The sequence below is a fragment of the Dromaius novaehollandiae genome, chromosome 3, assembly GCF_036370855.1.
Source record: "Dromaius novaehollandiae isolate bDroNov1 chromosome 3, bDroNov1.hap1, whole genome shotgun sequence".
NCBI lineage: Eukaryota > Metazoa > Chordata > Aves > Casuariiformes > Dromaiidae > Dromaius > Dromaius novaehollandiae.
Genome location: NC_088100.1, coordinates 64,883,824 through 64,908,856, shown reverse-complemented (window position 1 = coordinate 64,908,856; position 25,033 = coordinate 64,883,824). Strand labels below are relative to the sequence as shown.

At 43.0% G+C, this 25,033-nt stretch overlaps 2 long non-coding RNA genes across 2 annotated transcripts; one reads left to right on the top strand and one right to left on the bottom strand.

The window, feature by feature from the left end:
- The first annotated feature begins 402 nt into the window (after nt 1-402).
- On the top strand, nt 403-16,661 carry LOC135328029 (uncharacterized). Its single transcript, XR_010388756.1, has 3 exons — nt 403-488; nt 1,244-1,306; nt 16,612-16,661. It is a non-coding gene; the product is annotated as an uncharacterized LOC135328029 (long non-coding RNA).
- Nucleotides 14,171-25,033, bottom strand: LOC112996121 (uncharacterized). The gene is made up of 3 exons (XR_003262357.2): nt 24,899-25,033; nt 16,768-16,889; nt 14,171-14,325 (listed from the first exon to the last, which is right to left on the bottom strand). It is a non-coding gene; the product is annotated as an uncharacterized LOC112996121 (long non-coding RNA).

The following is a 25,033-nucleotide window of genomic DNA, read 5'->3' as shown; positions in this document are numbered from 1 at the left end:
TGACTTTGGGAAGTCATTTTGGGTCAATCAATAAAGGACAGTTATACTTTCAAGTATGCATGATAACAAAGTTTGAAGACAAGCGCAGTCCTTCAAAACTACCTTGGTTAGAGTGCTAGATCCCCTCTTCAGGGCTGAGAAATGCATCTTTGTCCATGTGGGACCTATAATTTAGCATCCCCCTTAAACACAGACATCCAGAGCTTCCTAAACTAGGCATTGGTCTGAGGGAGCTGGTAACCCCCTTAACATTTATTTTTTCACTAAGGAGGATTGCTTCCTGCTCCCAGCGTGGGAAGTCCCACGCAATTCCTCCTCGTGCCTGGGATAACTCAAACCCTGGAGCCTCCAGTGGTTGGCTCTGCAAGGTGGCACTCACGCTCCCTTCTGAGGTGGACACGCTGCAAAGGAAAAGATTAAGTACAGGAGCAAAGAAAGAGATCAAAGGGATCATTGCCTTGAGCTCAGAGATTTGCACATCACCTGAGGTAAGACCTGAAACTCTGACTTTTCTCAAAGTACTGGTTGTACATTTAAGAACCATTATATATTAATAGTTCATGGTCAGAAGAGGATATAATCCAGTTTTGCATGTCTACTCCCCCTAACCCTTCTTTCCCACATAAGTATCTTCAACATTAGGCTGCAGAACTATGCTACTTCTGAAGCCCAGTTAAATATGAAGTCATGAAACTCAATGTGAGGGAAGAGAAGGGGCTATAGCTGTGTTTTTATGGGAAGCAGATGAACATAGGTCTCCCATGTCCTTGTGAGTACTTTGCCTGCTGGAGGCTGTCAAAAAGCAAGGCACCCATGGTATTTAGGAACCTTCAAGAGTAGACAGCAGCTGAACAAGAAAGAGTTTGCAGTTCTGAATTTATACACTTAATTCTGACAATGCACCATTTTATTACCTGCATCTTTTCAAGATTTCCATCTTTATGCACAATCCTGAAGAGTGGGAGGGGAATACTCCATTTGTGAGGGTACTGTAGGGATAAATGCACTGAAAGATTGAGAGACTGTATACATTAGAATAACAACAACAGAAAACTTGAAATGTCATGCCCACTGACTTAGGGATAAAGTAGTTACTTATGTGATTCCTTTCCAACCAGTGTGAGACCAGTATTAGCCATGAATAATCTTATCACTTCAGCTTGCACAGATACATTCTGGGTCCCATGCACATACCAAAAACCTTAACAAAGTTTTAACTGTATTTTGATTATCTGTTGCTTAGGGAATCAGCTTCAGGCATCCAGAAGACACAAAGAAAATGTGAATGTCATCAGTATTCTCACAGGTACTGTCTTTCTTTTAAAAGCATTTATAGAACTATCACAGAGATTTCCATCACGCTTAGATGCATTCTTTAAATGCTCTCTCTTGGAAGAGACATTTTCTCCAGCTATTACTTATCGGTTCTGCCCCAGCAAGCTTTTTGCTAGCCCTGCTGGGGCCAGTGCACTGGAGTGAGGAGGTGGTCCAATTTCTGCTAAATCCACAACAGAAGTTGTTGATTGGGGAAGAAGGGTGACTGTTCACATGCTTGCAGGAAAGGCAGTGAGCTGTTAGAGAGTCATGTTTATGGCTGAATAACAAATTGTTTGGTAGACAGTGTGACATTAAGGAGTTAATCAGCAGCTAGGCTGAGATTAACGTCTAATTGCAACAACTCCAAGCAGTTTAATTTGCTTCCCCTGGCCTAGTGACAGAGTGAAACCATCAGCTGGAGCTGTGTGAAGCCTGCTCCACCCAAGCTGGGGTGGTTGCAACCAGAAAGTGCCTGCCAATCTGCCCTCCCTGCCTCCCCACATGCACAGAAAAGCATAAATCTTGTAAAATTTCCAACTACTCAACTCTTTTACACTGAGGTATTTACCCATGATTGGGTAAATTGATGGAAGTTGCAGTCTCCTCAAATTGGTTAGGCACGTTCACGCATTCAGTGAAAGATAAAGTGGCCGAACAATTTGAGATTAGTCTCTGCCGATTTTTTTTTAATTGAAGCCGTATACACAGCTCATAGCCTCAGCCAGCGTAAAGGAAGGAGAACAAGATCAAAGGAATTATTATGAAAAGTTGCAACTCTGCACTGAAATACTGTTTCGTTATCTCTCTTTTCTGTCAGTCACATTCTATTGTGGTAACTCCGGAGTTACATGAGACTCAGGAAAAGAACAGGGTTAGCCTGGATTTAGCAGCGAGGAGATTAATTCTGTAGCTGCACATCTCTTGGGAAAAGACTTACGGAAATATGTCCACTACAGTAGCTTTCTTTCAAAAGAAGCCAATACCACTTTGTATAGTAATTAACATCTCACCTCTCCGCACTCCCCAGGTTCTAATAAGGCAGCTGACTTACAGCATACCACAGCAGTGCACCACTTGGAAAGTACCTGTATCTGTTGCATTAGCAGCAATTGCAACAAATGGTTGAACCTGAAGGGGAATTCTAGTAGGCTGAATGTAGACATGCAAACTGGAATTTGGCAAAAAGAATCTGGATTAGCTCCTTTACCTTATGAAACATATGACTGAGACTCTAAGGGCTTACACTTCATGAAAAATCATGGTCTCTTCTAAACCCACAATAGTCTACCTAATTCCCTTACACAGTAAAATCAACCATTCACCAAAGTCATTTGAACTACTTCTTCTCTCCACAAGACCTTGCTCACTGTGTGCTGGCCAACCTTAATTCTGAGTATTATGTGTGCTAGAGAAATAACTGCTTTGGGCTCCCACGTCTTAGTCCTTTGCATTGGTTCTCATGCAAAAAACAAAGGACTGCTGTGCGCTCTGGAATGCACACAGTAATCCCAAGCTGGCACAGTAAGAACCTTCTAATGTAGTGAACTCATCTTTGAATATGTCGTAGATTGAACCGAGTGTCACTTTCAGTCTTTGCTGGAATAGTAACTAAATTCTGAGAGATACAGTGGAAAAATTTGCAATGCAAAATCTCATGCTTATTTCAATTTGAGATAATTACTCCCATTTTGTGAGTGTTTCTTTTTAAGTGATAAAGACAGGGTGCTTCTGTTGAAAGAGTGAGACTCCAGGGATTAAAGAAATCAGGAATGACTGCTCACAGAAATCAGAAAATGCCTGAATTGACTACAAGTCTTTGATGCTAAACTCTGCTACAGTGGAGAGATGGCAAAATTCCTACCTATCTCAAGACTTAGGATTTGACTGCTTACTCAGTTCAGCACAGTGAGAGTCAGTAAACCTTTATTACAAGATACAAGAAAGCTGCCATCCAAAATAAAAAGGGTTGGGCTGAGCAGGGCCTGGGAGAGCATGCTGCTGCAGACAAGGGAAATAAGGAATGTACAAGCTGTGACTCCATCTGTCCTTGCAGGCTAGAGTCAGGCGCTGCAAACTCTCAGGAAAATGGAATTTATCATTCCATTCCACTTGCATACTTCGAGCTCACCCTCCCACTTTGCATTCACGTCGAACTGGGAGTTTTTCTCCCTGTTTTCTATGAATAATAAAATATCTAAATGTTGACTTTTCCAATGGGATTTCATCTGAGATGAAATGTTACCACTCCCCAGAAACTACCAGCTGTCACCACCCTACTTAAATAGTCACTGTGCTCTATTCCAGTGGTTCTTGCTATTAAAAAAAAAGTGACTTCCCCTCTGCAGCGAGGATGGAGGAGTATTTTCCTACAGACAAATATTTAAGTGTGGGAATTCACTTTCCCAGAATGCCCAAAGGAAGTAGGGAATAGAGTTATGATGGGCTGGAGGAACACAAAGGTGGAGTTTGCAGACCTGCAAGGTACTGTTCGTTAACTCCTGGGATGTCCATGGTACGTCCATATTCATGTTACTGCTTTCCCCCTGCATTAATTCCTTCACGAATATGATCTGCAAGACACCCACACCTTGTATGCAGAGAAGGACAGCAGCTCTGTGAAATGCCAGGTGACCACTCCCAGCAGCAGGGACAGAAGAGCAGTGACCACGTACAGCAGGAGAAGAAACATTGCAACTTTCAGTCTCCAGTGCTGGAAACCTCCTGCTTCTACACTCAGTACACTACAACAGCCATTTATCTGTAGGTGCAGCTTCCCCCTCCATCATGCAAACAATTTCCACTGATTTAAACAGCAGTTATACAAATAAGAGGGACGCTTCTCTTCCACAACTGCAAGCACGTTTCGCTGTCACTAGCTAATACGTGCTAATGTAGCTAATACACAAAAAGTGCCCTTACTTAGGCGAAGCTGGGCAAAGGTGGCATGATTGGGGGGGGGGGTGTTAATGCAGAAAGGAGGGTGCATTCGCCAGACGGATGCAGCCGCTAAGAGCAGGCCCGCAGCTCTAAGTGGCTTCTCGGGCCACCGCCGTGCCCCCCGCGCCGCGCCGCGCCGCGCCGCACGGCCCGCGGCGCCGCGCTGCCCACGCCCGCTCCCTGGCGGCAGCTCGCGGCGCTGCAGGGTCCCGCCGGCCGTGGCGGGGGCAAAACAGCCCTTGGCTTCATTAAGGGCGGGATTTTCTGCCCTCTCCTAAGCTGCTGCTGACAAGTGTTACTGAGTGACGGCGCCTCTAGCACTCTGTTTCCGCAGGCTTCACCGGAGCTTAGTTTCCTGGTGAAACATGTTGAATGCCCAGTGTTATTTCTCATCAGGGACAGTGATTTGGAAAAGGAAATCATCCAGCCACTGCTGCCAACTGATACCACTCTCCTTGTGCATGTACTTTGCCACAAGACAAGGAGATCAGCTGCTTTGCTGCCCTGCTACCAAAAAGCCTGACCCATCTTGCTGACTGTGCCAGGGTGACTGGCACAGTTTGCTACCATATGAAAGGGAGGCATTTTGCTGCGCTCTGACACCCGTCACCCTTCTTTCAAACCTGGGATGTGAAGTCCATGCATGTGGAAATTCTTGCATCTGTCATTACTGAGCAAAACAGAAAAGAAGGCTCTGGCAAAGTCAAGGTTTTCCAGCACTGTGGCCCAGCTCAGGAGCTTGAAATTGCAAGTACTGCATTGAGTTTTGCCCAAGTCTGAAGCACAGAAGGCAGCAGGGCTACAGTGATATCAGCTGGGAGGTGGCACCCTTATCCGACCCCCTGGGGCAGCTGGGTGAGGGCCCGGGTACCTCATCAGGAGGTCGCCACTGTTCAGCGGAGATGAGCAGGTTATGTGCCTTGTGTCAGGGTGCTGCGGGGCTGAGGGCTCCCTGGGGCTGGTGCTGGGGCGGTCCCAGCAGGGCAGGGCCGGGCCTGGCCACCAGGGCCCGTCCCCCCGCCTCGAGGGAGCAAGGCCCCAGGGCCAGCCAGGGGCAGCCAGGGGCAGCCCCAGCCCCTGGGGCGGGGAGCGGGGCATTGGGCACTGCTGCGGGGCCAGGCTGGGTGGTTGCCTGCAGGTCGGGGTCAGGTCTGGATCAGCAGCCCATGGCCATGCACAGGCAAGGCTGCCAGATGGCAGTGGCTGAGCTCAAACCAGGCCGTGTGTGAGAGCCGTAGCTGGAAGCAGCTCCTGGGAAGGGGGGTTGGGCTGGCTGCGGCCTCCCCAGTGCTGTCGGGGAGCCTCTCCCCATAGCCCCAGTGGGCTTGTCTGCACCAGCACGGAGCCAGCCCCCAGCCCCAGCAGCCAAATCTCCAGGAGTGCTCAGAGCCCAGATGCCTTGTTCCTGAAAAGCTGCTGTTGTGGATGAAGAGAAAACGGAGAGCGTAGGAGCCACCCTGAGCATGCAGCAGCAGGAAAGTGTCAGCACTGCAGAACACAACTCTATTTCCAGTGCTGCAGTTTCAGTGCTGCCATTTGGAAGTGCCTGGAAGGAAAAGAGGCAAATCTGAGAGTGCAGAGCACAGGGACATGTTTCCTCTGCCAGCAGTTCCCTCTGGAGCTTTCTTGCTGGAGAAGGGACATGCACACAGCACCGTGGATGGCTCCATCCTCCTGCTCTTCTGCAGCTAGCCAGCTCTGCAGCCTCTTACAGGATGATGGGCAAAGGCATGGCTTTCCATAGGAAAGATTCTTGTAAAGGATCAAGCACAGTATTGCTATTTATTGGCTTTTGCACAGAGCATAAAGTATATAGTAAGAGGTGAACATGACTTAGGCATCTCTACCAATTCACTTGATTAAAATAAGATACAGTCTGACCATAGCACTTTAGAGAAGCCAGAACAGCGGAAAAGCAAGTCATAAGAAGTTGCCGTATAGGATTGACTAGAGGTCCCTCTAGCCCTGTAGGCAGCTCCAAAGGTATCTCTGAGTCTGTAGACACCTCCAGGGAGCAGCAGGCAGTCTTGGGTTGCTCTGCTTGGTGTCTCCTTGTGGTTCCCATCTCTCCATTTCTTGACCCTTTGACGCTCATCCTTCGCTATTTTATATGTTATCCTCCAGAAAAAGTTGTTTTTTTCTCCATCTTTTCCTTCAGCCCTTTCCCTTCCCTGGAGGGGTTTAGGATCTTGGAAGACCTTGGCACTTAGCTCAACCCTGAAGGAAGAAACCAACAGGAACCAGATTCACTGAGTCCTGACATCCTCAGGGTGGGTCATGGGTGCCTTGGGGTTGCTTCTCTCATTATTTCCTCTGATTGCCTTTTTCTTTTTAACCTTTTGACTACAACTGTTTTCCCAATCATTGCCCCTGTGATCATTTGGTTTGTCCATAATTTCTTTTTCCCTCCCTCCAGGAGGGTTCTGAGGGTTAATAAACATCCCTACAATGAGACACCCTGTAGGGACAGTAGCTGCAGGCTCCTCAGACACTCTTGAGGACCATCAGCTGCCATCTAGGGTGCTTCACATCAGGGATAGGGATTTGGAAAAGGAAGGAGGGGGAAATTTGACCTACAGCTAAATGGCTGTTGTGCCTGGAGATGAATGTAGGATTCTACTGCTTGGTAAGATTCAGCTCCCTGTTCTTTTTGACCCATCTCCTTTTCTATTGGTTGAGTTGTATGAGCACTTGGTTATACCTATATCTCCCCCCTTATGGGAAGGGGGAGAATATTTTATATTTATAGGGATGGGCTTACACCCCTTCCTCATGAGGACAATTAATAAGAACAATGGCTAGGAGCAGAAACTAAAGAAGACTCTGAGAAACAAGGCAAATGTGGAACAATATTTAGCTGGTAAATACCTTTTAGCTTTTTGCAATCAATAATTCAAGAACTTCCTAGGCTGGAGTCTTTTGATGCACCATAAGAAAGGCAGCAGAGCTTGTAATTTGTCTGTGCAGTGTTAAACCACAAAAGGGAGAAGGCCCGAACACTCCTGTTGCACAGCCATGTGGTGGCTGGGATGTATGGTAGCTATCTCTGGCCAGTCGGCAGTGAGGCTTCTGTTTTCTGGTGCAGAATGAGCCCCTGGACTTAGGCTATAGTATGCCTAGGTAGAGCTGATCTTGTCTGTGGCCTCCATGATGCTCCTGAACAGCAGTCGGCTATCCCAACTCCAAACATTTCATATTCCTAAGACACAAAAATAACAGCAGCCAGGCTGTACCTTTCTGTGCCAGACAGCTTGGAAACTGCCTTCTCCAGCTGGAACATGCCGCATGGCTTAAAAAGTTCGTATGTAACCTGGGGTGGGCTCCCAGAATTACTTTTTGTTTAAAACTAGCTCTTCCCCAGACAGAGATAGACAAATGTATCAGTGATTTCTGTTGGAGAGGAGGAAGCTGCCACAGGCTGCCTGCTTATAAGAAGTTCACGCGGATTGGTGGACACCCAGGCAGCCCACCCTCTGAGGAGCTGTGGGTAGGGATGTGACCTGATGTTTGCCTGAGGTGTAGCTGTCCTGCGCTGCCGGAGGTGTGCTGCACACATACACACAGCTCTGCAGGGTCAGCTCTCAGCCAGCCCTGTAACACTCCAAACTTCAGTAATGCTAAGCAGCGCTAAGATGAAAGAACTTGTGGCAGGAGGCTCCTAAATCCCCTCCTCTCCATGGAAATCCTGATGGTAACGTCATTATGTGTCAGTATTATGTTCTTTGTAGGATGGTAGGGTGCTCTCAGTGCAGTAGGTTTTCTAACCATCCCTCTGCTGGTTTGCTTTTGTTCAGGCATCTCTTACTGTGTGTAAGAATATGCAAACAGGATATACACAACTTTATGAATACACAGCAATAGTCTGTTGACTAAAACACACTAAAGACTACCAAACTACATTTTAGCATGCAGCCCAGTGCAGGCACCTGATGCTCCCTGCTGGCCTGGCAGCTCTCAGTGTAGCGGGAAAGCCCCTGTCAATCCTTGGAATGGGCTGATGCTTGATCTTGTTGAGATGTTGTCTTTTGACTCTCTGCTTTATTTCTTAGGGTTTTATACTGTTTCACATTGGTATTTGTCTCTTGAGTCCTCATGCTAGAAACTAATGCTGCCTCTTATTTTACTCCTGTCTTTGCTTTCATTTTTCTTATCTTGAATTGTCCTAGCTTGCTAAAGCACTGGCTCGCAGCTCAGCAATCATGTCCTCAGTAAAGCTGAACCAAGGTCATGCTACCACGCCTTGCAAACCTGGGCCTTGGCTTCCAGACAGTTGCAGCCCTCGGCTGTGAGGCTATGGGTTGCAGAGACATGCAAGCTCCAAGGAGGGCTCAGCAGGACCAGCCTATTGCCTTCCTGCAAGACTGAGTGACATTCGCACTCAGGTACAATCAAAGCAAGTGTTACCAGTGTAGTTGATGGCTGATGTGATACAGAAGGTTAGATCAGGGAATTTGAATGCTTCCTCTGGTCTTAGATTTCTACTGTTTTCTCACAAACCTGTGTGAGAAACAATAAATTCATGCATTCTGCCATGCAAGTAATGTGTGCCAAAAGGGTTGGTCTCTGCGGCATGGCCTATAACCTTTTACTGCTAAAATAGGATAAGCTCATTTGTACTCATTTCATGTTATGGTGCTTGTTTGCTTCTGTGCACAGATTGCCACACTGTCAGCAACAAGGTAGACCAAGCTGTATGAATGTGAGCATACAAACACAGAAGCTGAGGATTATACTGGCTTACTTTGAATTTGACAATATAAGAACAAGATCTCAATGTGTGCCCTGGTTCAGGTAAACACTAGTATGAGATGGAGGGGGGAGTCCTGCCTCCTTTCATGCAGCATTCAGAGGTGTCACAGCTGCATGGGGTCCCTAAATAACGCACACCGCACACTGGCAGTGTAGCACTGGGAGACCTACAGCTGGGGCTGAGTGGCACAAACTCCTTTTTCTTTCCTCATACTGCAACAATCCCATTCCTCGTCCCTCTCCTTCTTCCTCCTCCATAGGCAACTGCTTCCTGCGTGCAGGGGAGCGAGGATGTTTGGCAGTGCCTGGACCAGGCTGGCAATCAGCTGGCCTCCTCTCAGAAGGAAGCAGGAGAAGATACAGCAGAAGTGGGCAACTAGCTGAATTCTGTTTCCTCATGATAGTAATTGAACAGGAGATAGAAGCTGCTATTCAGCTGAGGACCAGCAAGTTTTCCCAATATTCAGCTAATGGTATAAATTAGATGAATGCTTAGACATTTTGCAGTTTCTTCTGTGATTCTTGTTTATTTTTTTGTCATTTGACTGTTAGCTAAATAGTAAGTAAGTATAATTAGTATTCCCACACATCCTTCTCAGGAATGTGTGATCCAATTTATATAAAATAAAACCTTACATACTTATGCTCTTCTTTTTTATTTCAACTTTTTAAGACTCTTTATTCAGCATTTCTCTGATCCAAAGCAGATGTTCTAAAATAACAAAAAATTTATTTAGATAATAAATAACAAAAGATTTATTTAGGAAATAAACTCATTTACAGTTATATGTAAATTTATTTCTGCAGAAGAAAGGGCAAAAGTATACTAGGAAGTTAAGCGTGTGGGTATAGGATTTTTACATGTATGTAACAACATAGCTACTGAATTGATACAAGGAGCAATGTAGCTGTTGCCATTTCTGTCAGGAATTACCGCCTGGTTTTAGCGGGAATTCAGTGCCCAGACCTTACCATGCCTCCATTTTAGGCAGTCTACCCATAGCCAAGTGGCCTTTTCAAGTTAGACTGCAGTGGACAAGGAGGAAGGGAATTTTCTTGCTTATGCACGTTGTCTGTCTGTCTGTCTGTCCATCGGTCAGCAGTGTTCCCTGGGTGAGCTATTTTGAAAACTATAGGCAATGAGCAAAAATCGTCCACTAGATGGCTGTATTCAGTAACAAGAGGCAGTACATGTATTCTTACTCTACCATAACCTATACTGAGGATGGTTGTTGTTTTTATAGGCTAGATTAGTCTTTCCTTGGGCAAATTCCTGGGAAGAGACTGAGGATGTAGGACAACCCACCCTGACAAGGTTGTGGCTGTATAAGCAATCTTGACCATTCTGTGTAGTGGTAGCCAGGATAAGAAGGGCAGTGGATGGCAGTGCAGAGAGATGCAAGTAGCTTTGCACAAAACCAGTCTTCATGGGACAGCCTGGCCAGCACTGAGCCAGTGTTAGTAAGTCCTCAGCTGACTCCTAGAGCAAGACCCAGCCCAATCCCAGCTGGGATCTCCAAACGCTGCACTAGTGGGAGATCCAGCTCTTGCCTCACAGCTCTCCATGCTCTGCCTGCAGCGCTTGCAGGAAGCACTGTGCAGGCCAGCCAGGGAGGTCCCCATGGCTACCAGTTGACTGTACTTACTGGTGATGGTCCTGAGCTGATGGGGAACTCATCCAGCATTGAAGCGGGCAAGGGAACTGCTGGGCATGAGGTCTGATAGTGAGGCCTCACTGATCAGCTGATGACTATGAGGTGCCCCTTCTTTCGTCTTTCATGAGATGCCCTGTCTGTATGCTTTAACAAATACTGATGAAGGATACTTTTAAATGAGTGTATAGTTTTATAGCACAAAAGCTAAGCTTGTGTCCTGAAACATAGGTCAAAGAGGGCTAGTGGTCCATATGTTTGTTTATTGCACTTCTGTGGATGCGAGTAAACCAAAAAGGTAGCTTTTCTGTGTTTTGTCTCACTTGGTAATCCCACATTGGCCATAGACAGCTTTACCGAATTAGTTTATGCTATCATATATCAAGAGGTGGTTGACTTGCTATCTCTAGTCATGGATCTATAGCCCTAGTTATTAAATGGCAGGGCAGCCTGGTGAAGAGCACCACAAAACAACTCTGCACAGTAGTAAGGCACTCTGTCTATAGTGAGCTCTGTAGACCTGTTTGTTTCTTTGCTCCCTGTTGCTTAGATTTGCACACCACCATGACAGAAAGGCCACAGTGTGAGTAGGCTTTGTGAGCCACTGGGTGTGTCTGATATGGACAATAGGAGATTAGAGTGACAGAAGGGTCTTGTCAAATGTGCCACAAGGCATGTCTGTGCATTAGGTATCATGTCAGAAAGGACCTCAGTTGGACACTGAGGGAAACAAGGGAAGGGCTTGCAATGCAGATGTAGCTGGTGCATCCTAGCTGATCCTAGCTGCTGTGAAATTCAGGAATGTAGTGTTATTTCACTGACCATGTCTACATGGCTGTATCTTGAAACACTTCTATCCCAGGACGACCATGGGTTTGTCTTACTATTGCTATATCAAGGTAAATGATAGCTTAGAGGTGCTTCCAAAAACTTTAGTGTCCTAGTATCTCTTTTCCACAGATATTGACAGCAGGCTTCTGTTATCAGAGAAAATGAAGAATAAGTTCTGTCAACAGAAGAGGTATTGCTGTGGTCAGTTAGGGCTACAGTGAAAGTCAGAGAAAGGAGATCTCTGGTTACTGCAACCTAGAAAGTAAAACTTTATTTTTCACTTCAGCTGTGCTGTCTATACTTGGACAGCCTTTGAAATGCTTTTGAGCATTAATTATACTGTGACAATCCTGTCAGGCCCTGGGTTTTAGGTATCGTCCAAACTAAGACTTTCATAAACAAGATGCAATGATTTCAGTGGATCAGACAAATGGAAAGTTAAGACCAGTGAAAATTAAATCATACACCTACTAAATAGGCAAGTTAATCATAGGTGAGTTATTTCAGTGATTCCCAGTGACTTAGCAGCAAGTCCCCACTGCTTTGAGACCACAACAAACACTGCACAGAGCATAGCCTAGCACAGCATGCAGTAGGAACCAGAGCAACCAAGGTTGCTGGGGGGGGGGGGTAAGGATCATGCCTCTGAGACACAGTCATAAATTGCAATAGTCCCATTCAGCCATAACATTGTCTAGGCAGAATGGTAATGCAATGGCCCTGGACAAGAAGGTGAAGATAATAACCTCAACATGCTGCTTAACCTCAGCAAGGTGCTGCCATCTAGCATTTCTGAGAGTTTTTTCCTATGCCATTTCTTTTGTTGGGGATTAACAGAAAAAGTATTCCTTTCTTTTAAGTGTTTTTCTGGATCCTGATACCTGCTGCAGATGTGTGAAAGTACAGGTGCCCATGTCTTCGACAGGTCATTAACTCTCTAGTAGGCAGTGTGGATCTGCATGTCCCATGACATCTGCTTTTACACTAGAACAAATCCATAAATACGATCATCTTCCTTAAGGATAATAAATACTAATTTTGCATTTTCAGAGGTGGTTACATGTGTATGCATGGATAGAGGTACTTAGCTTTAGTCTCCCATATTTGAAAATGTTGATCCAATCCATAACGGAAATCTAATACTAATAAGTAAGAAATGTTCTATAGTACACAGTTTTGGTTTTTTTACTATTTAGAAACCAAATCATGCTAAAAAAATTAGAAAACAATGTAAAAATCACTGTAAGGAGGCTGAAGGTTTTTGAAACTTGAATGTTTAACTTGTCTCCAAAGTCTGAGCTGTAGACAAGAAGTAGAAATTCAGCAAAAGAAATCTAGACTAGCAGTTAATCTAACTTGGACTCTCACAGGAATTTCACTTTGACAAAAACCTGTAGTTTCAGGTTTGGGTTTTTTTTATTGAGAAATTCAAACAGAACATCTGACAATGTCAGGAACTTTTCCTCCTCTTTTCCTCTGAAATAGAATTTTGGCAAAACTGATGTGATATCGTGAAATATTGCTTCAACAGTACTGATTTTTTCACTGAGAAGTGTTCTGTCAATTTTTTTCTTCAACCTTCTGTATATGATTAGTATTTATAATGCACTTTCTTTACAAATACCAGGTTTTTATAATTATTACAATATCCACCCTGATTTCACAGGCAGTATGTGGAAACGTGGTCCCCAAACAGACAAAGGAAAAGCTGTCATTGTTTTCAGTATGGCAAGTTTTTTCACCTACAGTACCTAGAGATAGCTCATTCAATTAAATTACTTGTTTCAAGGATTTTTTTTCTCATGTAGAGCAGCTCTTTCATTTCTATATCAACCTGAAAGAGCAGAGTCATTTTTAAAATCAGAAGCTTTTAACAGCTTCTTGTACATTTAAAATGTGAAAACTGTGAGTTCATCTTAAAAAAGAGGAGCAGAGTTCTGTCTTTATCTGAAGCATTACTGCATCCCATTTAGCAAGTTGCATTATTCTGAGTGTCCAGCGACAGAAAGTATTCACTTCCGTGTCTGTATCTGATAAAATCTTTTAAATAAATTCCTATTTCTTCACATAAAACATTCAGATATTGAAAAGCACTGGGTTATGCACTAGGTTGTTCTGAAACAGTATTGTGACACCCCAAAATTTCTCTGTCCAACTATTGATAGGCTGAGTTTCTAGGTATCATCACTCATGGGGCTCTGATATGTGGTGCCAGTGACTAAGGATCAAAAAATAGTGATGGAGAACAGCAAGCAGGCTAGGCACCAGCTACCAAAATAAGTGGCCCACAAGGAGAAACTTTGTTGACCATGACAGCTATCTTCAAAATACGGTATCAAATTCCCACAGAAAGAGTATAGCTGTTTTTTCTACACCTTTTCACTGTTCCAGCAGTAAGATTTGATTAGATCATATATTCAAAATGAAACTACTAGGTTCAGCTGAGAGTGTTCGAGATGATATTTAGCTGAGGCTGAAAAGTTTGATTAATCTTTTACCTTTGTCTTAGTCTTTCAGTAAAAGGAGGGTTCTTCTGGGGTACATCATATGAAACTGGTAGGTGCACATTAAGTTACAAATGCTTTATAAAAATTGTGTGAAACTTTTTTTTCTTTGCTAAATGTCATGCCGATAGGAATCAGTATATCATATCAGATGATGCAAATAAGGAATTTACACTAGAGTACTCTAGAGTTTTCTCATGCTGAAGGGTGATTTATTTATTAACTCTTTGTCCAGTTTTGTTGATTGTCAGTAAGTCCCAGGAGTTCCATCCGTTGTTTCTAGTAACAGGACCAGGGCTCATGTGAATTCGGAGAAAATACATCGTTGCAGCTTTCTAAAATGGGGAAATGAGGGATTTCTTAAGAGAGTGTCAAGCTAATCTTGTGTCCCTGTTTAGTCAGTCCTTGATGAAACTGCCCATTATGATGCCAAATAGAAAGCAAGTTGTGATTATGAACCTAATTTTAGAGCTTGCCAAATAGAAGCCTTGCTCTGACTGTCATCTTATCTTACAGAAACACCATACCTTCATAAGATGATGGCATCTTTCATTTACTGCCTCAACACTGGGAGGTAGCATTAGATATGTATACTTCTATACAGTATCTTAAACACCTGATCTACTATGTGAAAATATTATACAGAGCACTGTTTCTAGGAATACTGTTTTTAAAGGAAACCTGAAACATTGATAGGTGAAATGATTTGGCCAGGTTATATGGGATATTTGTGCAAGACTCAAGGACTGAATCCATCTGTCTGGAATACCCCAAAACCCACAAAATCATGTTATTCACAGACAGGCTTCTAGGAGAGATTCAGTCTGTATAAATAGTGGGTATTATAGATAGAACTCTAATGCTACTGTCTCCCGTCTCCATGGAATGAATACTTTGTTCACCTTTTCCTGCTTTGGCTGCATGGCTGAAAGCAGTACATGTTCAACACATGATGACAAACGTACTTTACTCCTCATGGATAGGCGTTGTTGGCTCTGCCTACCTTTAGCATCTATCATGAATTCCCATCAGCAAATGTTTATATAAAGTTAAATTGTGGAGGGGCGGGATTAGCGATGTGACACAATGTCAAGGATGAACATTAATGAAAGAGCAGGCTGTCAGATACTGATTGAGCCAGCTTAGAACAGTTCATCTGGAACCCAGGGCACTACAAGGTCAAGCACTTCCCCTTATTCAACCACACACAATACCCCTGGTTAGTCTGTATTTTTAGTTTCAAGCATTTTCTGTCTTTGGTATTGGTTTTGTTACACCAACAATTCCAGTTTAAGAAAAGTTTTAAAGTGAAGAGCTGCCAGGAGGCTTTACTGGAAGGCTTGTGGTGTTAACCCAAATGCTGATTTACTTCCACACCCAGATTTAAAGGGATGGCAATGAAACATTTCAAGATGCAGGCACAAGCCACCACTGTGCATCCCCAAAAGACAGAAAAAGCCATCTGAAGTCTCTACTTCTTTTTATAAGCAGGTTGAGGTGACACCTTCCTCAGGGAAAGGCAATCAGAATAAAAACAAACATGGAGAAGCAGAATATAGCAGTGGAGCGCTCTAGAGCCCTTTTTTAACAGAAAACTGAAGCATAGGGATTACCACCTTCTTGTCTGGCTCATTGCGCCCCTGGGGCTGGTAAGAATTTCAATGGAAGCTCAGATCAGTTTAGTCTCAAAACCGAAATTTGTGCAAAGTTTAAGAACAAAAGGGATTCTTCTCTGATATCATCTTCTTTTTACAGTTTTTAATTGATGTATGAGGTAGGCAGACCTTCCTCTGCCGTGATGCTAACCTAACCTTCAAAACTGTGGGTTTGAACCTGAGAACCTCAAAGTGAAGCTGGTCACTAGAAAAACTGTCACCGACTGTCTTCACCCTTCAAGCTAAGAGAAATACAGTCCAAAAATAAAGTGCTCAGGCAAATATGAATCATTTACCTGATTCATTTAAAGCACATTGCTCCTCTGTTTTGCTTTTAGAAAGAAACATGAAACAAATCTCTCATGAAACTCTGAAGAGTGAATTATAGTCTACATAGCTATACCTTGCTCATTGCTGTGGTATTTGAAAACATTATTAAACTCCATAATGCATGAAAGTCAGCTAATGAAGTTTGATTTTTTTTCTCTTTACCTTCAACAAACACTGGGAAGACCAGGAGGCTTCTTACTGCCTTTTATAAAAGGAAGGTGGCATACAGAAAATGATTGTTTGGACAGGGAGGAAATAAATACATCAGAACAAATGGTAGCTATGTGAATTTGTAATAAAAAAAATAATTTAAAAAGTATAGTTTAATGCCATTAAGTACTTCTTCTGGGAACAATTCACCCAAGCTCTGATGCCATTTTTAGCGTTAATTACCTAAACAGACCATAGCGGTTCTTAGTGAACCTGCATGGGCTCTGTGGGAGGGTGCATGGGCACACTCCCGATCAGTCCAAGGTGAGATATGCATTCCTCTGAGGAAGGCACTCCTCAAAAAAGGTACGTATAGAAGAAGTTTTTACAAGACTATAGACCTCAAGATTGTTTTCTTGGGAAGTGGAAAGAATTTTTTTTTCTTTCGTTGTCCATTAGGTAACATTGTCCTGTTCTTTTGTTAAGGTTAGAAATACAACGTAGTAAAGAGCTTTGCACTGGAGTGGCTGCAGTGCTGGTTGTTCTGGCTCACAAGAGGTAAGATCAGGTCACACACCCATGTTGTATTCCCCGAAACACAGACAGCCCAGCCCGCAGGTGCATAGGCCAGCCCCAACTTACCTAGCTGGGGGAGCCTCTGCCCGCTGCAGACCTTTGACCTGCCACGGACCGAGGATACAAATGCAGCTCACTGCAGGGTCTGTCATTCCTGAGGCCTTCCCAGGGCTCCTCCGCAGCTTCTCCTGGAAGACAGACACATCCTTGGCAATTGCGATTGAAAACAACTGCAACAAAGAAATGAAAATAGCATGGCACAAAGCCTGGGTGCACTCCCAAGCACAAGATGAATAAAAGATACTAATGGTTGGGGAGGCAGCTAATCACCTGGTGAAAGCATTTCTTAATTGTGCAACAGGCAGCCTTAAATAACCTCCTAAAAAAAAACCCAACACTTCTTCACTCTTGATGTGATACCTTCTAAAAGAGGCAGAGAAGGCCCAAAAGACATCAAAGTCAAGGGGCTGCATCCATGGCATTATTATTTCAGCTAACTGTAGCTTGACTCCAGTAGTATAGTAAGAACAAGAGCGTGCACAGTCTCACTTCAGAGCCTGTCGCTAATATTTTGTTCTTGGTCCTTTTCCTGGTACAGAATATTTGTAGGGTGCGAGACAAAATGCTGAAGTTGATCTACGGCCATGTTTACAAATACTTCCACCAAGCAGCACTACAAATTGGTTAAAAAATTAAAAAAAAAAAAAAAAAAGCATGTGGCACAAAAATGTCTCTGCTAGCTGTTTGAAATAATTCAGTTCATTGCACATGAGTCGTGAAGTCCTCAGGACTTCACGAAGTAGTTATGGCATTAGAGGTAGGTAAATAAGAACAGTACATTCTTACAGGCATTTGGGTAGATCATATTTGCATTAACAAGCTCATTCCTAAAGGAAACCACACTATAGCTGTGAGGTGAACTCTCAGAGTGCCATGCTTGTTTGCACAGGGAAAGACTGATGTTGAATAATACACTTGAGGCAGGCAGGCCACTACCCAAGCAGACAGGAGGAGGCTGTGACAAGCCCAGAGGAGGCAAAAAATGACTAGAAGAGGAACTGGGAAGGGGAATCTACCCACAAGGAAACTCTTCTGGGCCCGTGGAGCCATAGCACTCTCACTGCAGAGAGGAGGCAGCGCCGACCACAGATGCTGCCCTGGGGCCCCAGCCAAGGCAGGGGTCATTGTGCCTCTGTGCCCACCACAGCTCCCTGGCATGGGTAGGCAGCCATGAGCCTCTGCAATGGCAAAGCACAGTGATGAGGCCATGAGGACTCCAAAATACGTGGGAGATGCACACAGAGCCAAAGCTGGGGAGAGCTGCCAGCCCCAGGAAGATGGTGGAGTTGTGGGAATGGGAGACTTCCTTTGGGGACATCAGGTGGACACGTGTGACTTGTTGGTTCCAGCCACAGGCCTAAAGCCCATCTGAAGTTTTAGAGCAGCAGTCATTTTAGAAATAGAGGGAAGTACCTATGGAAAAATATGACAATATTTTCATGTTGCTTGAAGAGGCGTAGCTGGAGATAAGAGCCATGTCTAACATAACTTATCTTGAACTGAAATAAAGAACAGCTGAGACTTAGGTACAAGCATTTGAGGCTCAGGTACCTAGACATGCATGAAAGACAGCTACATAAACTGTTTGAGGAACAAGAACTATTTTTATATGGGAAAGGAAGCAGCTGCATGAATAATGAAGTGCTTCCAACTTAGGTTTTACAATAGTAAGGAATTAGGGAGAGGAGCTGACATCTAAGAGTTTGTGGAATTTCTTTTTAAAAACGTATCTGTGAAAATCCTATTCTTTGGATAAAAAACAAAAATAAGTGACTGAAGACAATAAACCACTTTGTTTAGCAAAATAGCCACATGATCTGCCAAATCCAGTCTTGTGATAAATAGCCACACATAATCTGTACAGTCAAGTCATCACTACTAGCTAGCTTGCCCTGTATTTCACAGTCAAGAGATGGGGAGCTGTATATGTAATTAATACGCAGGGGAAAAGTAGAGGACTTAAGTTAAAGGAATCCCTGATTACACTCAAGCACGGATTGATCAAATGAAGGCAAATACATTTTTGCATTCGTATTTCTTCAGCTGGCAGGATCTGGACACAGTCCAAACAGAAGTGGCAGAGGACCTGTAAGACAGCCTGGTGGTGCAATACCCTACCCACAGCCTGAAGAGGTGGAGGAGGTGAGGTCGAGCAAGTGCCTCTACCACTGGGCACAGAGGCTGGACTCAGCCAGCCTGTGTGAGTATTTAAGAGAAAATTTTATATTAAGTTTTTCATTTGTGGTCTTTGATTAAGCCAGAATTGGAGAGGTAGGAGGGCAGAAATGGGTCTTTGAAGGTCAGAAAAAATCACCTATCATTTGTTCAGGAAATTCAGGTTGTTCTGTGACTGTGCAAGCACAGTTTCTGGGTGTGGTGTGACTTATCTTTTCCTGTTTCTCACTGTTTTTTCAGCAGCAAGTTGGTGGCTTTTTTAATTGCAGTTATAAACTTAGTTCTTGATAGACTTTGTTCTGGCGACAAGAGAAGTAATGCTATAAGAAAGACCTCATTTTCCTCTTACTATTTTCTTTGGTTAAGTAACTTATGTTACTTATGGAGCAAAGCAAAGTGCAATATAAATATACCCTGTCCCGTTTTATCCAGCCTTTTAGTAATAAAATGCCATGTAAAAACTCTATGTTAAGATCTTGATATTATGTAAAATGATATTGCAAAAAACTTTTGCTGTTTTGACAGGAATAATTTTGCAATGGTGAGCTGTGGTGTTAGTTAAAAAAACGAATCAGCAAAATTCCCTGCTTCACTCTGCTTTCCCTTTCTTCACCCTGATCACAATTTTTCAGAAAAAATCAGTTACATAAAATTTTTCCTCTTTTTTTTTAAATATAGTTCCCTTGAAATTTCAAAGTCTGAAAATATGTAGTGCATGGATACCCTGGTTCATTTGTTGTGAGCAAGGTGAAGCACAGTTCTGAATATCAGTCTGCCCCAAGTGATTAGTATGGTATAAATACATATTCACACTCACATCTCTAGCTCTTTCAAGAATCGTTTTGAGAAAAGCTGAAATCGATGAGCTATAGTTTAATAGCAAAAGATGGTATCCCTGTTGGGTGCCTGGGATGATGTCAGTTAGAAGCTCACACCTAGGCCACACTTCGCTGCACAGTTTGGATATGGGTGAGTGGCCTGACCAGGCAGGACACATGCCACTGAGGCTCTTCCTTCCTCTCATGCTGGAAACATGCTTGTGTGGGTATTTTCTGTGCCATTTTCTTTCCAAATCCACAGGAAACATGACAAAACCTGAAAAACCAGATTCTGCTGGTCAGTATTTGTTACAGCTTTGTGGAAGCAGCAGAGAAAAAGGTTTCAAGTGGTTTTGCCTCCCTCCTAAGGATTCTGGGCTGCATTTTACATTGTGCTGACTCAGGGTAACCGAGGATACTAAATGTCTGACAGAAGCTAAGCTGAGCTAGGACTGAAAGCAAAATGTAAGTACTGGGCCCATTTCCCTGGCTTTGCACACTGCCTTGGTCATGCCAGAGAGCTCAAGGGGAGCACTCCAGCTGCTGCACCCAGAGACTTCCTGGTTCTTCCAACACCTCCTGGGGGGGACTTTTGGGCAGCCTAGATGCCCTGACTGGCAAGATGCCCTGCCAGGAACTGCCTCCATTTGCAAACATAGATACCTCAGGATAAAGCAGTAGAGTGTGTGGCAGTGGTGGTGTACATCTGCCTCAGCAGTATTAGAGCCAAGGACGATGCGGGCTTGTGCTTGGGTGCCTGGGCCGGCAATGAGGCACGGTGTGTCCTGGTGGCAGGTGTGGGGACCCTAGGTGGCCACCACGGGAGGGACCCTGTGTCTGCTGCTCAGCGGTGGTAGCAAGGCCCTCTCTGCACAGGTACTGCGGGACTTACAGCTCCATTTCTCCTGAATGCTGGGGCAGTGCTGGCATTTGTTAGCATGCAAAAATAAATGGAAATAAATCAATACATGAGAGTAAATCGAAAGATAGAAATAAATAAATAAATAAATAAAAAGGAAATAAAGGAGGAGCAGTACAGCTCCACATGGAAATGCCTTGCTCCCCGACCAGGCTGCAGCTAGCCTGGTCTGTGGGCACATCGGAAACATGGCATCGTTGAACTGAGGGGTATAGGGAGAGCTAAGTTAACAGACATTTTTCTTGAGCAAGGGCCTTCACAGGCCTCCCTTGGATCATCTCCAAAGCCAGCTTCAACTTGGGCCAGGACCTCCAAGGGAGAAATACCTGCCACTCAATAATGGAGGTCCACGGCAGATCTAAGGCTACAGGATGGATGTGGATGCAGCATTTTTCATTCCTTCTTTGGGGATGGGTTACCCTGTGCTTGACTGAGGTGAGTTGCCTGAAAGCCAAGGCAGAAAGCCCTTAAAGGGAGTCTAACACTAGCCAAGGCAGGACAGCTTAGGTGATGCTCTCCTCCGGTCTGCACCAACCAGGGCTTTGTGCTCTCACCCAAGCCTGACATCTCCAAGTCTCACCTGCCCTGGGCAACCCCACCACAAGGACTTTGTGGGAAGGGCTGCTGCCTGCTTTGAGTGCAGCCTGGGGTCAGGCTGAGACAGGTTGTAAGGATGCTTGGAGCTGGATACTGGGGGGGCCCCCAATCTGCCCCAGGGGTCAACTAGCTTAGGTGAGTGTAGGTGTAGTCACATTGACCACTAGTCACCGCAAAGCACTCCATAGCATGGAGTTGGATGGCAACTGGTGTGCTGTGAATTTGGCATTTTTCATATCTTTTAGTCAGAAAAAAATCTCAATTCCTGAGTTAATATTTTTTCCTGAATATATGGTATTCTGATGACTATTTAATGCTCATTTATATGGCATTTTTTACATAATGAATATGCCTTTAAGTTTTTTTTCATATATCCCCAAGTAGATCTAGGTACAAATATGTAAATTAGTGTTTCTTAAATCAATGCTTTCTTCCTGAAAGCTTTCAGTGCCTTGATGGAGGAAGCCCACAGCACATTATTTTCTTTTATTTAATTTAGGAAAAAATATTTTCTTACATTGTGTTTGTAGTTTGTTTTGGGTAGAGTTGCAAATAAAGGCCATCACATTTTCTAGGCTGAGAGACCTGTGGATCCTTTACTCAGTTGTGTTGGAACAGCTCAGTTGCAAAAATATGAGAGGGGAGTTTGATGATTTGTGCAGACGCGTAGGAGGCTAGAACATACTGGACTACCACATAATGCCAAAACTTTAAGGTTGAACTCTAACCCAATACGATGTGTGTCACTCATTTGTTGATTTAACATCTGAGTTGTTTATAACATGAGCACTCTTCTCCCACATGCAGGGACTGAAACTCCCTGAAGACTAGCACCAGATGGCAGAAGATATGGTGGTTTACTCTTTTTGGACAGAGAGTAGATAAAAAATTTTGCCTGGTATGAAACTTTTTTTTAAGGGTTTGACTGTTTATTTTTGTTATGGATTAGATGGGTACACAGGGGCTACTAAAGGTTAATGGTGTTGGAGAGCATTTGTAGGTTACCACTGTAATTCAATTTTTAACTCAACTGTGGCTAAAGTTTCTTGCTGTTCTGAAATGACAATCAGATGGCCTTTGTAAAATGATTTGATCTTTTCAGTATAATTCCTCTGTAAAAAAATAGAGCATTAACATTAATAGAGAAAGGAACTTAAGAACATTTTGGACTTCTTCCCAAGTCCAAGTTGCGCACGCATCAAGGAAAAATCAAAGGTTGGCAAATCAAATGTAATAAAAGTTTAAGTAAGTATTTTATCATCAAATAAATCTCAGCAGTAGTACAAACTTACCTCTCTGCAGATAATAAAATTGTAAACATAGAGGCAAAAAGTGTTCAGTAAACATCCTGTTTCTGTATTTAACATTTCCCATAAATATTAATGTAATGGAAAGTACTGTTCTTCTGTGATATGAATAAATAACATCACTTCTTCCTAAACATAGGGTATACCCACTAATTCTACAATAGTTTCTTCAAGAAGAAAGAAAATCACCAGTGTCATTGTACATGATTTAACAGAAAACAAAGCTTGTTAAATAAACCTGATTTTATGCTTTGCTGCTATCGGTTACTAGAGTGGTTGCTAAAAGTAATTATGGAGAATTTTATGAGGTGTTCGATTCAGTATTGTATGATGTTCTGACAGAAAAATATTGCAACGCTCATTGTCAATGAAGCAGGCACGTTAAACTTAGAACTGACATCCTGGCAGAATTATTAATAAGCTGGCAATAAGAAATCTTCAGCAAATGGCTTTTCTAGTGATTTTCTGTGGAGATCTGTATCAGATATGGGGTCAGAGAGAAAATATTAAGTCGCTATTGATAAAATCAAAAGATAACAGAAAGACTCTAAATGGTAAAACTGAGAGAGACAGAGGTGTCAGACAGTGTAATATAGGTGGATTAGCAAACTAGACCCACCAAAACAAATACATTTTAATACAGCCAAATGCAAAGTGGAGTATTAAATCCTGGAAACAACAGAGAGGATGAGGGGGCACAGTGGACAAACAGCTCAGTATAAGTTTACAGTTCATTGAAGGAGTAAAAAAGAATGATGCAATCCATGGACGTATAAGCAAAATAGAGTAAGAGGTGATTTTACCCTTGTATTTCTCATTGCTGAGGCTTTTTTCCATGCTAATGTTTCTAGATCTTTTTTCTGGTACTTCTCAATTCTCACTGAGATCACAATTTTATCTTTATTATGAACATTTTTTCCACTGCAAATGAGTGTTTATTCCTGGATTATGGTAATAAATCACTGCAGAAATAGATAACAGCCAGCTGGAGAGGAGATGAACTTCCCACTTAACTTCCCTGTTCATGCCGCAACAGTTTATTCTCACCTTTCTTGATAACTTTGAAAAACTAAGAGTAAACAAGTGGGTCATCTGTTTCCCCCGTTTTATAACATTAATCGTTGCCTAAGCAGGATATGAATTTCCTGGTACATCTTGACTGTATTATGATTCAAAGAAACTAAACATAATCACCTGCAGCCAACTGCAAGTGATTTACAGAGAATTCTGGCCCAGTATTTTTCCTTATTGTTCAGTAACTTTTCAGATCTTTTGCTTTGTTAAAAAGAGAGAATGACGATGGAGCCAGGTAGTCCGTTGATGCAATTCCATCATAAAGGAAGATCCTGTTTTCCTGAATATTTTATTAATGCAAGTGGAGGATATGTTGTCCTTGGTAACAATACCAAGTATCTTCCAGTTGACACTTATTCCAAATAGCCCAACCCTGAGACAAGTGCACTTGTGCTGATTTTCTACATCAGAAGCATATTGGCCTGAATTAGAAATTATCTGAGAATCCAAATAATTTTCTATAACACTGATAAACTAACCGAGGAAAGGGCAATGCAAGCGGGCTTAGTATTTAGCTGATTATTTAGTGCAGGGACATATATCTTGTTTTATATGCTCCCTTTGAGGAAGTCTCATTCTGATTCCTCTGTAACCCATAAGGTACCTGAAGGAGAAGACACAGTAACTTCAGACCAATAAAAGCAGAATCTCAAAAGGTGAGACCCAGTTGGTCCTAAAGTTAAGTTGTTGGTGGGGAAAAAGCACATCCTCAACACAAACAGAAATATTATTATTTAAGTATTGTGCCTTTCACCTTGGGATAGTGCATATCACAATCAGTAATGAATTTAGTCTCATATCTACTGAGTTGAGATAGATTAGTGTTATTTCTTCAATTTCACGCAGAATAAATATAAAAATGGAAGAACTGAGATGTTAATTCCCCCAGATATTGAAGGCATTAAAATTCCTAACACCCATTGATTTCAGGAGGAACTAGTCACCATAAATTTTGAAGATCTTCATGATTTGCCCAGCATCAAAATCTAATTAGTTAGGAAGAAAATGAAGTAAAAGATAATTTGTGTGTAGCCCTAATTTTCTTACTTTCTTGAAGAGGAAACCTCACCGCAGAAGTGGTGCATGGGATTCATCTGACCAGATGTGTCACCTTTACATTGTAAACATCTGTATCTGAACTAGCCATCCAGACTCCCTTTATAGCCAATGGGGGAAGACAGTTGAGAAGGATTCCACAAAGTGGAATACTGAAATACAGCCTATACCAGCTGTGGTCATCCACTTACCCTTGCCTCTCATATTTGATATCCTGAGATTCACCAGAAAAGATTATGAAAAGTATCCAGGGGATTTCCATGCAGTCCTTGATGCTATCTTTAGAGTGCTCTAATGAAGAATAAAGAACTCATTTGTACTTTTTC